General features: G+C 59.6%; 2 non-coding genes across 2 annotated transcripts; both read left to right on the top strand.

The window, feature by feature from the left end:
* Nucleotides 1-5,243: 5,243 nt before the first annotated feature.
* LOC142795513 (small subunit ribosomal RNA) lies at nucleotides 5,244-7,058 on the top strand. Its single transcript, XR_012893084.1, has one exon. It is a non-coding gene; the product is annotated as a small subunit ribosomal RNA (ribosomal RNA).
* Nucleotides 7,059-8,777: 1,719 nt separating this feature from the next.
* On the top strand, nucleotides 8,778-8,930 carry LOC142795509 (5.8S ribosomal RNA). Its single transcript, XR_012893081.1, has one exon. It is a non-coding gene; the product is annotated as a 5.8S ribosomal RNA (ribosomal RNA).
* The last annotated feature ends 1,070 nt before the right edge of the window (nucleotides 8,931-10,000 follow it).

Here is a 10,000-nt window from a genome sequence, read left to right on the forward strand (position 1 = left end):
GCATTCGCTCCAGCAGACGCTGTTTAGACTTTTTGTTTCCTCTTTTATCCTGCGACGAGGTGACGAGGTTTATTCGGTGCCCCGCCGCCCCGGCTGAAGTGATTTTTCCTGTCCCGTGCCGCCCCGGCTGACGCGGTTGGGACTTCGCGTTTGTTCGGCCGCCACGGGTTTTGGCGCACTCGCTCGGTTGCTTGTTGTTGCCACTTGTTGCGAACCCAGGTTTCTTGAGCGAGCGCGGGCGTTTTTTCTTCCTTTCTTTCTTTGTTCTATGTGTTAGCGAATCGGCCTTTAATATCACACGAGGACTCACAACCAACAATTTTCAGTTTGAAGTGTAAAAAATCTGCAGGTGTTGACGTAACTGACTTGCCCCGTACCCTTGAGTACATCCATGAAGTTCTCGTAGTACTACTAAATCGCATTATTCCAAGTGGAGAAATTCCCATAAACTTGCAAACCTCTACACGAAAATCGGTGCGCGTGATAAAGTTGAAAATTATCGTCCGATATCAAATGTGCCTTCTATAACACAAATTCTAGGAAAAAAAAAAAAACACTTGTTCGCCGTTTTCTGCGCCGTGACTGGCAGCACTCCGGCGAAGCGAAACGGGGTCGATTCGAGCACGATATCGGCGTCTTTCGACGTGCTCGCCGGCGACCGTCGCACGAGTACGTCGCACGAGCGCGTCTGCCGGGGCGCCGTTTGCGAAGCCGACGCAAAAGTGGGAACCGCCGCTCGGATGATCGCCGCTTTCGGCAGAGTGAGTGTTGGCACTCCGGGGAAGCGAAACAGCGTGAATGCGCCCACGAAATCGGCGTATTTTGAAGTGCCCGCCGGCGACCGTCGCACGAGTACGGTAAACCGCGTCAGCCGGGGCGTAGTTCGGGACGCCGACGAAAAAGTGGGAAGCGCAACTCGGATCTTCGCCGTTTTTGCAGGAGTGAGTGGCGGCCCTCCTGCGAGACCAAGAAGCATCGATTCGTGCACGAATTCGGCGCCTTTCGACGTGATCGCCGGCGACCGTCGCTCGAGTAGGGCAAACCGCGTCTGCCGGGGCGGGCTTCGGGACGCCGATGCGAAAGTGGGAAACGCTGCTCGGATGTTCGCCGTTTTTGGCCGAGTGAGTGCTGGCACTCGGGCGAAGCCAAACGGGGCCGATTACGGCACGATATCGGCGTCTTTCGACGTGCCCGGCGGCGACCGTCGCACGAGTACGGTAAACCGCGTCAGCCCGGGCGGAGTTCGGGACGCCGATGCGAAAGTGGAGAACGCCGCTCGGATCTTCGCCGTTTTTGGAGGAGTGAGTGGCGGCACTCCGGAGAAGCCAAGGAGCGCCAATTAGCGCACGATATCGGCGTCTTTCGACGCGCTCGCCGGCGACCGTCGAACGAGTAGGGCAAACCGCGTCTGCCGGGGCGGGGTTTACGACGCCGACGCAAAAGTGGGAACCGCCGCTCGGATGTTGGCCGTTTTTGGCAGAGTGAGTGCTGGCACACCGGCGACGCGAAAGAGCGCGAAAGCGCCCACGAAAGTGGCGTATTTGGACGTGCTTGACGGCGACCGCTGCAGGAGTACGAAAAACCACGTCAGCCGGGGCGAGCGACCCACGGCGGTCTGGGTGCTTATCGCTGCTATTATAGGGGCACCCCGGCAGACGCAGAAAAAAAAAATTTTTTTTCGACCTTCTTTTTTGCTGGTCGAGCTCGGGTAACCCAGGTCGCAATGGGAGCCGCGCACGAAAGCGGCGTCGCGAGACGCGTTCGCGGTCGCTAGTCGCACGAGCTCGGCAACCGCGTCAGCCGGCGCGGAGTTCGGGATGCCGACGGCTAAGTGGGTACCGCTGCTCGGATGTTCGCCGTTTTTGGCCGAGTGAGTGCTGGCACTCCGGCGAAGCGAAACGGGGCCGATTCGGGCACGATATCGGCGTATTTCGACGTGCTCGCCGGCGACCGTCGCACGAGTACGGCAAAGCGCGTCTGCCGGGGCGAGGTTTGCGATGCCGACGAAAAAGTGGGAAGCGCCGCTCGGATCTTCGCCGTTTTTGCAGGAGTGAGTGGCGGCCCTCCTGCGAGACCAAGAAGCATCGACTCGCGCACGATATCGGTGTCTTTCGACGTGCCCGCCGGCCACCGCCGCACGAGTACGGCAAACCGCGTATGCCGGGGCGGGGTTGGCGACGCCGACGCAAAAGTGGGAACCGCCACTAGGATGTTCGCCGTTTTTGGCAGAGTGAGTGCTGGCACACCGGCGACGCGAAAGAGCGCGAAAGCGCCCACGAAAGTGGCGTATTTGGACGTGCTTGACGGCGACCGCTGCAGGAGTACGAAAAACCACGTCAGCCGGGGCGAGCGACCCACGGCGGTCTGGGTGCTTATCGCTGCTATTATAGGGGCACCCCGGCAGACGCAGAAAAAAAAAATTTTTTTTCGACCTTCTTTTTTGCTGGTCGAGCTCGGGTAACCCAGGTCGCAATGGGAGCCGCGCACGAAAGCGGCGTCGCGAGACGCGTTCGCGGTCGCTAGTCGCACGAGCTCGGCAACCGCGTCAGCCGGCGCGGAGTTCGGGATGCCGACGGCTAAGTGGGTACCGCTGCTCGGATGTTCGCCGTTTTTGGCCGAGTGAGTGCTGGCACTCCGGCGAAGCGAAACGGGGCCGATTCGGGCACGATATCGGCGTATTTCGACGTGCTCGCCGGCGACCGTCGCACGAGTACGGCAAAGCGCGTCTGCCGGGGCGAGGTTTGCGATGCCGACGAAAAAGTGGGAAGCGCCGCTCGGATCTTCGCCGTTTTTGCAGGAGTGAGTGGCGGCCCTCCTGCGAGACCAAGAAGCATCGACTCGCGCACGATATCGGTGTCTTTCGACGTGCCCGCCGGCCACCGCCGCACGAGTACGGCAAACCGCGTATGCCGGGGCGGGGTTGGCGACGCCGACGCAAAAGTGGGAACCGCCACTAGGATGTTCGCCGTTTTTGGCAGAGTGAGTGCTGGCACTCCGGCGAAGCGAAAGAGCGCGAATGCGCCCACGAAAGTGGCGTGTTTGGACGTGCTTGACGACGACCACCGCAGGAAAACGAAAAACCACGTCAGCCGGGGCGAGCGACCCATGGCGGTCTGGGTGCTTATCGCTGCTATTATAGGGGCACCCCGGCAGACGCAAAAAAAAAAAAATTTTTTTTCGACATTCTTTCTTGCTCGTCGACCTCGGGTGACCCAGGTCGCAGTGGGAGCCGCGCACGAAAGCGGCGTCGCGAGACGGCTTCGCGGTCGCTAGTCGCACGAGCTCGGCAACCGCGTCTGCCGGGGCGGAGTTCGGGACGCCGACGGCTAAGTGGGAACCGCCGCTCGGATGTTCGCCGTTTGTGGCCGAGTGAGTGCTGGCACTCCGGCGAAGCCAAACGGGGCCGATTCCGGCACGATATCGGCGTCTTTCTACGTGCTCGCCGGCGACCGTCGCACGAGTACGGCAAAGTGCGTCTGCCGGGGCGGGGTTTGCGACGCGTACGCAATAGTGAGAACCGTCGCTCGGATGTTCGTCGTCTTTCGCCGAGCCAGTGCTGGCACTCCGGCGAAGCCGAACGGAGCCGATTCGGGCACGATATCGGCGTCTTTCCACGTGCTCGCCGGCGACCGTCGCACGAGTACGGTAAACCGCGTCAGCCGGGGCGGAGTTCGGGACGCCGATGCGAAAGTGGGAAGCGCCGCTCGGATCTTCGCCGTTTTTGGAGGAGTCAGTGGCGGCACTCCGGTGAAGCCAAGGTGCGCCAATTCGCGCACGATATCGGCGTCTTTCGACGTGCCCGCCGGCCACCGTCGCACGAGTACGGCAAACCTCGTCTGCCGGGGCGGGGTTTGCGACGCCGACGCAAAAGTGGGAACCGCCGCTCGGATGTTCGCCGTTTTTGGCAGAGTGAGTGCTGGCACTCCGGCGAAGCGAAAGAGCGTGAATGCGCCCACGAAAGTAGCGTATTTGGACGTGCTTGACGGCGACCGCCGCAGGAGTACGAAAAACCACGTCAGCCGGGGCGAGCGACCCACGGCGGTCTGGGTGCTTATCGCTGCTATTATAGGGGCACCCCGGCAGACGCAGAAAGAAAAAAAAAAAAAAATGGGGACATGGCGTGCGTCACCGTGCGGCTTCGCAGCGTTGCCGAAGTCGCCGAGCCCTTCGACTGAGCCGAACGGCGGACAGGGAACGTTGGTCGGCCGTTCTAACCTGTCGGTGCCACGCCGAGACGTCGTTAAGGAAAACCGCGTCGTGGGCCTCTACGACGCCGTCGAGTCGTTGTACGTTTGGTGTCCAGCGTGTCGGCGGCGAGTAGCGGACACGTCGTTCACGACTTCGGTCTTTCGCAGTCGACGCGAACTTGCGGAGAGTCGTGGTGCCTCACGTTTTCGGCAGAAACCGCGGCGGAATTTTCCCGTGCGTGCGCGCACGACCTCGGTGCTGTGCCGTCAGCGTAGTGTTGCACAAACTCGTGGCCTACCCAAGGTGCGGTACGTTTGCGGCCGTATCCTCGGTGGGAATTTCGTGAGTAGGGTCGCAAATTCTACGACCTCGGCGGGTTTGAGAGCGACGTAGACTTGTGGCACGCTCAACGTGCCACACGTTTCGGGGCACACCCGCGGTGAAATTTTCTCGAGTACGCTCGTATTAGTGCCCAAGGAGGTCTGGGTACTTATCGCTGCTATTATGTGGGGGTTCTCGTGAGCGGCGTACGCGAAAGCGACCGGGTGTCTGATATGCGGCGGGCTTCGGCCTCGTCAAGCGTGTCCTCGGGTCTGCTCCAGGGGAATCCACGGCAGTCGTCTGCAGCCTCATCCGCTTGATGCGTTAGGGGCTGGTTGTCGGACGGTGCCGTTTTACCACGATATCGAGGTGTGTTCCGTGTCGTCCTCGGGCGATTCAGATGCGAAAGCGCCGAAGACGCGGGCGTGACCCGTCGTCTGGCGGCTTTGCAGTCTCGGCTCCGTTGCTAGTTCCGGCCGGTCCACCGACAGTGCAGCGGGCTTGGGCAACCCGCACGGCGCGACCGAGTCGATGCAACGAAAAAGAGCGAGCATGAACGTGCTTCTTGCCGCACGGCTCCCACTCGTCTTTCGGGAAGGTTGTGCCGTAGCGAGCTCGAACGCCGTCATCTCGGAGTGCAAAATAAGCGTGTTGGGGCGCCTGAAGGTGGCCTCCGCCGCACACAGACTGCGTCCGGCCCGCCGAAGGCGAGGACGGACGCGCAGTCGAACGATTACCTGGTTGATCCTGCCAGTAATCATATGCTTGTCTCAAAGATTAAGCCATGCATGTCTAAGTACATGCCGAAATAAGGCGAAACCGCGAATGGCTCATTAAATCAGTTATGGTTCCTTAGATCGTTTCTTCCTACTTGGATAACTGTGGCAATTCTAGAGCTAATACATGCAGTGAGCCTGGAGCCCTTTGGGTAACGGGTGCTTTTATTAGACCAAGATCGATCGGGTTTCGGCCCGTATTGTGTGGTGACTCTGGATAACTTTGTGCTGATCGCATGGCCACGAGCCGGCGACGTTTCTTTCAAGTGTCTGCCTTATCAACTTTCGATGGTAGGTTACTTGCTTACCATGGTTGTTACGGGTAACGGAGAATCAGGGTTCGATTCCGGAGAGGGAGCCTGAGAAACGGCTACCACATCCAAGGAAGGCAGCAGGCGCGCAAATTACCCACTCCCGGCACGGGGAGGTAGTGACGAAAAATAACAATACGGGACTCTTTTGAGGCCCCGTAATTGAAATGAGTACACTCTAAATCCTTTAACGAGGATCAATTGGAGGGCAAGTCTGGTGCCAGCAGCCGCGGTAATTCCAGCTCCAATAGCGTATACTAAAGCTGCTGCGGTTAAAAAGCTCGTAGTTGGATCTCAGTTCCAGACGAGTAGTGCATCTACCCGATGCGACGGCTCGGACTGAACATCATGCCGGTTCTTTCTTGGTGCACTTCATTGTGTGCCTCGAGATGGCCGGTGCTTTTACTTTGAAAAAATTAGAGTGCTCAACGCAGGCGAGTCGCCTGAATAAACTTGCATGGAATAATAGAACAAGACCTCGTTTCTGTTCTGTTGGTTTTTGGAATACGAGGTAATGATTAAGAGGGACGGACGGGGGCATTCGTATTGCGGCGCTAGAGGTGAAATTCTTGGACCGTCGCAAGACGAACTACTGCGAAAGCATTTGCCAAGAATGTTTTCATTGATCAAGAACGAAAGTCAGAGGTTCGAAGGCGATCAGATACCGCCCTAGTTCTGACCATAAACGATGCCAACCAGCGATCCGCCTGAGTTACTCAAATGACTCGGCGGGCAGCTTCCGGGAAACCAAAGTATTTGGGTTCCGGGGGAAGTATGGTTGCAAAGCTGAAACTTAAAGGAATTGACGGAAGGGCACCACCAGGAGTGGAGCCTGCGGCTTAATTTGACTCAACACGGGAAAACTTACCCGGCCCGGACACTGGGAGGATTGACAGATTGAGAGCTCTTTCTTGATTCGGTGGATGGTGGTGCATGGCCGTTCTTAGTTGGTGGAGCGATTTGTCTGGTTAATTCCGATAACGAACGAGACTCTAGCCTATTAAATAGGTGCGGGGTTCCCAGCACCTTACAACCTTCTTAGAGGGACAAGCGGCTCCTAGCCGCACGAAACAGAGCAATAACAGGTCTGTGATGCCCTTAGATGTCCGGGGCCGCACGCGCGCTACACTGAAGGAAGCAGCGTGTCTTTATCCCTGTCTGAAAAGACTGGGTAACCCGTGGAACTTCTTTCGTGATTGGGATAGGGGCTTGCAATTGTTCCCCTTGAACGAGGAATTCCCAGTAAGCGCGAGTCATAAGCTCGCGTTGATTACGTCCCTGCCCTTTGTACACACCGCCCGTCGCTACTACCGATTGAATGATTTAGTGAGGTCTTCGGACCGATGTCCGGCGCGGCCTTTCGGTTGCGCCGGTCTGTTGGAAAGATGACCAAACTTGATCATTTAGAGGAAGTAAAAGTCGTAACAAGGTTTCCGTAGGTGAACCTGCGGAAGGATCATTAACGGATTGTGAAGGGTGAGCGCCTCAGCTGCGTCTGCGCCCGACACTTTCTGCCGCTGACCCCGTTTGGACGCGGGGTCGGCTTTTCCCCACGGGGCTGCCTGAATGTGGAGCGGCACCCCGTGACAAATTGTTGCGCCCAGCGGACGCCAACACCGCGACCTTGGACGGTCGGCCAGGTGGCGGACGCGGGTACAAACGGCGCAACGCACTCATAGGTCGGCTTTCGACCCGCCACTGCACCGTGGCTCGAAGCGCTCGAAATGCGCGACCCGACCGCTGCGGGACCGCCTAGTACTGTAAACAGGAGCGGCGGAGCGCGAACGGCGAGTCGTGGTTACGTCGGTAGAAGGCGAGGCTGCGCGTTCCCGAAACGCCAGCCGAGTGCCCTCCCGACCGTTCGAGCGTGCAAGAACGAGACCCGACAATCGCGCGGCGACTGCCAAGTACGAGAGGAACGGCACAAGCGTCGGCGGTCGGTCAAGGAACTGGCGATGTGACGGGTCCGCTGTGCACCAGTGCATACCGTCCCGCCGTCCGCGGCAAGCGCCTCCGCGTCCTCGGGTGACGGAGGCTGCCGGTCGGTTCTTGCAGGCGAGGGATCTCGCTGGCACCGGTTCGCGTTGACGCGCGGCCGGTCATGGCACGGCGATGCGACGGCCGAGGTGCGCAGTACTCGATGGAGGAACCGCACGCTCCGATGACCGTCCCGCCCTCCGCGGCGTATGCGTACCGACCGTAATGGTTGCAGCAGCGCCGGCCGGCTTTTGAATTCGCCACACGAAACACGGTGCGAGATCGCGGTTAGGGGAGCGTCGACGTTGCCAGGCGTTTTGCTTGCTGCCGAGGGAAAGGCGGCACGGCCACGTCGCGCTCGTCGCGATTAGCGGGTCTGCGCGCTTTGGGAAGGTGCCGCAACGACTTGCCGAAAGAGGAAGCACGGAAGAACGAGGGACTTGGACGTCCCGACAATTGAACGCACTTGCGGCCAGGCCCTTGCTGGCTTCGTTCTTCCGCCTCGAGTAGGCTCGTACGCGGCTCCGGCGCCGAAAGTGGTCCTTGGCACCGACTTCGGTGGACGTGGGAAGTGCCGCGCAAGTACGGCGCGCCTGGCTCCACCTGTTGGCTAAAGTAGGCAGCCGGATCGGCATTTTGGTGTGCGGTGGCAAACCGTGGATGCGAAAAAAGCTTGTGCGATTTCGTGGAACAAAAAGCGGGGGTCCCCCTTTTTATGCGGAGGAGACCGACCCGCCTGCCGTGGTGAACCGCGACGCCACGGTAAAAACGGGAGAGGCTTGTCGATGGGACCGTGCATCCCGCGCTCCACGGAGGCCGGGAGGCGGCCGCCCGAGGAAATGTGTAGCCGTCGAGGCCCGCATCTGCGTGCACTCTTATCCAAATGGGTGTACCGCAGGCATTTTCTGGTTAGGCGGGCCAATGAGAGCGAGCACACAACGATACCTACGGGTCCGGCTTGGAGAACCGGCTTCGACGCCTCCCGAGTATTTATAGAGGGGTGGACCACGAAAGCACTCGCAAGTAGCGAAAGCGAAACGCCGTCCGAAACACACCGTTTGCTCGATTTGCGGCAGCCGAAAAAGGCGCGGCAGAGTTTTGGAGTCCAAGCGTGCGCTGAAAAGCGCCCTTCTTGGCCACTGTTTGGCCGAGTGCCAGAAACGTTTGGTTTTGACTGTACGGAATTGAACAAACACTTTTTCACGACTCTAAGCGGTGGATCACTCGGTTCTCGGGTCGATGAAGAACGCAGCCAGCTGCGAGACTTGGTGTGAATTGCAGGACACACTGAGCACTGATTCTTTGAACGCACATTGCGGCCTTGGGTCTTCCCTTGGCTTCGTCTGTCTGAGGGTCGGATCACATATCAAGAGAGCCTTCGGCGCACAAGGGAACGTGAGCCGTCGACTCGTTTTGACCGCGTCGGCAACACGGACAGCACGCTGAACACCTCACAGCGAGCGCCAACAGCGGCCACTCAAGGGCGAGACGGTGGCGACCGTCGTGCCAGAGCCCAACCGAAACGGGGGCGACCGACTGCATTGAGGATGTGGCACCTCGTTGAGACCGCCGCAGGACTTCGAGTCGGAAGGAAGCCTGCAGGGAAAGTGCGGTCGAGGTTGCGTACTCCTCTCTGCGACCGGGCGCGCAAGAGCTGCGAGAGCCACGGACGCGCAACTTTAACGCACGGTAAACACGAGGAGCGAAAGCCGGCCAGCAAAGCTTCTCCAGCCGTGCGCAAAGTGCGCGAGATCGCAGCCTTGCGTTGCGCTTGTTGCCCTCGAAGTAAGCAGGGTGTCCCGTAGACCGGGCGCTCGAACACGCTGCGGGGCCGTGCCTCCTCCAGGCTTTGCCGCGCGAACAGGGAACGTTCGCGCGCAAAGCGCAGGGAGGTGAGGAGGCTGCGCCCGACGTTTGCGGTTCGCTGCGTACGCGGTTGATGCGGAGAGCACGGCGCGACGACTTGCCGCGAAGCGGAAAAAGTCTCCCGCACGAGTTGGCGAAACGTTGGCGAAGCTTAAGGCGTTCTCGTCGTAGTCCGCCGTCGGTCTAAGTGCTTCGCAGTTCCCGTCCCGTTCAAAAAACTGGGCCACTCCAGTTGGGGCGGGGGCGACGCTACACGAGACGATGCCTCTCGCCAGGCTGCGTGGCTGCCCTTGCGGCGGCGGCGACTGGCCTCGGCGGTGTTTGGGCTTTCGACACGGTCGTTTATCACGCAACTGCTCGGACGACGCACGCGCGCAGCGGAATGCCGCTTGCCAGCCTTGTGAAGATGTGACCCTGTACAGGGTTGCGGGCGCACTTGGTAGGGCGTCGTACTCGGTTCGCGATGGGTTTACGAACGTGTCCCGTCACTTCCACGTCACACCGGTTGTGCGCCGCACGCGTGCAGCGGGGAAGCCGATTGCCAGCCTTGTGAAGAAGTGG

This window comes from Rhipicephalus microplus, unplaced genomic scaffold, assembly GCF_043290135.1.
Source record: "Rhipicephalus microplus isolate Deutch F79 unplaced genomic scaffold, USDA_Rmic scaffold_707, whole genome shotgun sequence".
NCBI lineage: Eukaryota > Metazoa > Arthropoda > Arachnida > Ixodida > Ixodidae > Rhipicephalus > Rhipicephalus microplus.